The sequence below is a fragment of the Apium graveolens genome, chromosome 11 (genome assembly GCF_009905375.1).
Source record: "Apium graveolens cultivar Ventura chromosome 11, ASM990537v1, whole genome shotgun sequence".
Taxonomy (NCBI): domain Eukaryota; kingdom Viridiplantae; phylum Streptophyta; class Magnoliopsida; order Apiales; family Apiaceae; genus Apium; species Apium graveolens.
Window position 1 is genome coordinate 107,949,702 of NC_133657.1, and position 5,345 is coordinate 107,955,046.

Below are 5,345 nucleotides of genomic sequence, written 5' to 3' on the forward strand. Positions count from 1 at the left end.
AATTATTCCTTCTCAAGTCAAGATCACTTCAAGATTTCAACACTTTGCTGACCAAATGGCCAAATTTGATCTGACTTCTGTAGAAAAAGATGTCAAAAATATCAGACAGTCTTTCATAGCTTTGCATAAAGTCGTTCAACAATAAATTACAAGTTCAAATGATACAAAGCTCAAATTGAACCAGCTTCATCAGAGTAGATATGAGCCTTCTAATTTGCTTATGGAGGGAATCAAGCAAGTTTTCCAAGACAACTTTGGTGCCTCTCTTCCCCCAAGTTCTCAACAACCTACTTCTACATCCACAAATTTTCAAATTCAAGCTCTTCAAGAACAAGTTTCAACTTTGCAGTCTTCCAATGAATCACTCACAACTCAAGTGCAAGCTCTCATTACTCTAGTGCATAGTCAACAGGTAGACATACAGACCTTGTTGGACTTCCACAAGCATTTATAAATGCAAAACTCTGTAGCTTTGGGAGCCATTATGGGAAAACTTAATATTTCATTGCCTGCACTTCCCGAGACTGTGATGCCAGAAATACCAACTCCCCTACTCATGCCTGTTTCCAAGACTAAGGGGGAGATAGAAGCTAGGATTCAACAATCCAGGGATGCTGGTAAATCAAAGGAGTCTAGCAAATTGATATTAACTACTCAGACTAGTCAAAGCTCTTCAAAAGATCAAATCTCTGAAGATGTTGGAAAGGAAAGACTTCTAAAAGCTGTAGAAGGATCCTGTCAAGATCAAGAATTTAATGAACTTCTAGCAGGATTGATGGATTGAGGGCGTCTCTTCATAACAATTACATCACTTACAAAAGAGCATTGGCCAACAACATCAACTTTGTTATAGTGGTGATTGTCAAAGTTGATAACTTTCTGGAGAAGAGAATTGTGGCTAATGTGAATGACAGTGGACTGGACATATGTCTACAAGTGTCTCTCTCCAATATTCAGAAATTGAGAGCATCTGAGCTGGATGTAGTGATTGACAAAGTACATACAGTCATTCTAGAGGACACACAATTGCTACATGAACTCAAGAAGGCTCGGATAGATGCTTTTCTTGAAGCCTATCTCTATCCAAGCAAGGGTGTGGCCTACATCTGTCCTCATACTAAAAGATACAAAATCTTCAATATTCCTAAGAACTGTGTAAGAGGAAACATGAGGATGATCATGACTCTTCAATCTGATCTAAAATGCAAAAAGTACAAGAAAACTGAAGATGAAGAGATGATCAGAATCCTTGAAAGGTACCTTGTGAATGCTGATACCATGTTGCCAAACTCACTGTACAACTTAAAGGATGGCAAGGATGATGACGAGCAGAAGCAAGATGATAAACCACCTTCTGGATCAAATCCAAGTCAATCCTCTAGAGCAACCGGTAGCAAAGAGAAGAAGCAGGATGAGAAAAAGCAAGATGATAAGAAAAGAGGAGAAGAGAGAAGAAGAAGGAAGATGGCTAAGAACCACAACAACAAACCCTAAATATCCAAATCAACCAATCTCAACCTTCTAAGCTAACAAACTCAAATACCAAACCACTTCAAACCTCAAAACCAAAATTCTTGTACAAACAAACTGCTAAAACCTTATTGAAAATACCAATCACCTCAATCCAAACATCTCTAAAGAAAATCTCAAACCTACCTTTTGTTAAGCCACCAACCAAAATTCATTACAAATCTGTTGGGAGAAAACCAAAGAAAATGCAAGTTACTGAGAGGGCCATCTGGAACTGTTTCAGTCAAAGTGATTTTCTACCTCTGAATTGGTGCATCTCAGATGAAGACTACTTTCAACAATTAGCTGAAGAAATGGTCAGAGTTTGGGTTGTAACATTAGGGGAAGTAAGAATCTACTTCAAGATGGAACCTTCACATTTCTTGGCAGCAATCTAATGGACACATTTTCTCCCACGGGCATCAAAAGGGTGATAAGCTTACTGAAGGACAAGGATACTGCAACTAAGATATGAAGATCTGTTTTAGCTGAATGGTTGGTAGAAAGGGAAGAAATAAAAGCAAGAGAAAAGGCTGCAAGTGAGGAGAGGAAAAGAAAGTATATTGAGGAGATAGAAATGTATATTCAAAGATCTGAAGATCTCAAGGCAAAGGGGTTAAGCAGAATTACCAAGGATGGACAATTCCTAAACATCAAGTGTAACGCCCCCAAATCCAGGGTCAGAGGATTTGGTCGTCACGATGAAACCTCAATCCAAAATAATCAGTTTAATCAATATACAAAGGCCAGCGGAAGATATTTAGCATCTATGACCCCAAACTAATCCAAGATCTTTTCTGGGTTACAGTTCTAAAAACAAGATATCCAAATTCCACAAATAAATTTTTCTCTTTCTTTTAAAACTCTTTTCAATAATTTACAAACTCAAAACTAAAGCCGCTAGTATAACTTCGAAATGAAGTATACTAGGCCCAAATACAATACACAACTATAGTATAATATAATATAAACAACTTTACATTATAGAATTTACACTAGTTCGCAAACCCTGGACCAACCACCTTCCCAAAAGCTTCTTCTTTGCTTTCTCGAATTACGTGGTTAAACAGTGCAAGCTAATCCTCACTGGAGGTTAAATTTGAAAACAGCCAAGTATGAGCGAAAGAAATGCTCAGCAAGTTCATTATAGCATATATATGGTCATTTTGATATAAGACCAACATTTGCAATAGAGCAGAACATTTTTAAAATCATAATTTCTGAAACAAAATATTTATTAAAGAATCGGATAATTGTTTCTTACTGTATTCAAAACTCTTTTTGATATTTTCGAGTGAAATGCTTCAGCAGTACTTTGAATCTTGACGAGAATAAAACTCGTAAAACAATATTTAGGGAAGTATCGTAAACAACATTAACATGAAACAATGATTATGGAATGAATCATAAACTTATTCAAAACCGAACTCTTGACATTAATACTCATTTTTTTGTCATATCAAATTAGATATCAATACGAACTTTGATGCTCACAACATCCCATACTGAAGTCAACATCAATCATCTATACTAATACCACCTTTGATATTTAACAATAAACTAAATATCCACATCAAGCAGAAACTGAATCAAAACTGCATTTCACCTTAATCCAAAATAGAAACAGTTGATAAATCATTCCTTATAAGATTATCAAAAGCAATATAATAATTTAGATTAGAATCCTTGAACGACGGTGGGTTGCCGCCGATGATCAGCCGCGAAGCAACACCGGTATGCCGAAGCATATCCAACTAAACAAAGGGGTACCCAAGTCACATATTGGCCTAAAAAGGTATTATATCCTGTATAATACCTAGCTCTCCGTTGGACCGCCGCCACGGCCTCTTACCCAGCCATCTAATCTTAAAACATTTTATTGAAAGGGGTCATAATAATCGACACCCTTATAAAATTTTTTTTATTCCCCCATTCACTTGGGCAGAAATACTTTCAACCAAATCATTTTTCTCAAAATCCAAAACATTTATTAATCCATTAATTTGATAAGTAAAAATACTTAACTATTTTGAACATAGAATAGGAGAAGATTACTTGCATAATAAACATTTAACTTAGCGATATGTAAAATATTTATCTATTCTGAACTGAGAATAGGGAAAGCAATACTTACATAATAGGATTTAAAATAAATATCACTTGAATAATAAGTGATGATAGGGATATTTGCTTTTGGGTTTTTAGAAGTTAGTCACACTCGCAACGACACATCTATTTTGACATTCGGTCTCTAAACATCACCGTCTTTTATTCCAACAATTCACTGATGTGTTGTTCCTGCGATCGCTAGTGGTCAGATATCCAATACCATTCCATCGCACTCTTTATCCAACGTCTTGTCCTGATCAACTCGAATAATCCGTATCTATAATTCAAAGATATAGATTTAATCGTCTAACGATAATTACTCGATGAACTTGGCGTCAAAACCCTATCGTCTACCCATACGATATCCCATATATATAGAAAATAGCCAAACACCAAACTTTTGACTTACATACACATGTAATTCACATAGCACGTAAATACATAACTCACGTATCACATAATTCATATCCCACATGCCTCAGTTCGTCAAAATATTCGACTCGGTATGTTTAAAACTGAAATCGGGTCAAAAATATGGTTTATCAATCAATAATCGACTTAGAATGATTCGTAAAACAAGCGACATTCAAAACAAAAGGATTTGGGTCTCGAAAGTATTTTTAATGAAAGCGGAATATTTTTCTGAGTCTATACGCGTTCGTTTTTTATTAAACGGACGAACAGTTTATTTATTACGAATAAAATAAGAATTAAATGGGAATAAATCAATTGATAATAATATTAATTAATTTTTAAATACCAAAATATAATTTTTAAAAGTTTAAACGTGATTTTTAGAAATTATTTTAAATAATTATAAATAATTGTATTTTATTTAACTATTTATAAATAAAATTAATTGATTAAATGAATTAACCAATTAACTAAATCTATAAATAATTAATTAAAACAAATTATAAATAATTAAAACAAATATGTATTTTTTAAACTAATAAAAGAAATAATTTTTTGAATTTAAAACAATTAAGAAAATAACTTTTAGAATCTAAAATAATAAGTAAATGATTTTTGAAAATAAAATAAATGATTTTTAAAAAACAGAAATGAATTTTGATTTAAAATTAAAACAAAAAAAAACACAGAAACATGAATTTTAAACAGACATAACCGGAATTCAAATCAAACGGGGGAAATGGGTGGGGAGTTGGGCGAAAGGTTCGCCGGAGGGGATGAACACGTCGCCGTAAACTGGGTTTTCGAGAATCCGGCCGACGTCCGACCACACTCCGGTGAGCCCATGACTCCCAAATCAAGTCGTTTTTAGCGTTTCTCAGCCTGAACCAATTCAACACAGTCCTAGCAGTAACACGGCTACCATAACCACCATTACTTTGTCTTCTCCGACGAATTGGTAGCCGTGTTACTGCTAGGACTGTGTTGACAGTCCTAGCAGTAACATAGTTATGGTAACCGTGTTAATAATTATTTTAACACAATTCGTCGGCTACCAAAACGGGGGAAATGGGAATAATTATTTAGGGTGTTTTTATTCCCATTATTAAAATAATTAGGCCCCAAAATAATAATTATGGGGAATAATTTTAAAAGTAATTAAATACAAAATTTATATCAAAATTCCCCAAAAATTGTGAATAATTCAAAAATACAGAAATAATGGGTACTTAAAATATGTATGATTTTATAAAAATGAAAATACAAATTTTGTGGGCTTTGACGTCTCGGTGGGGTCCCGGTCCGTTGATTTT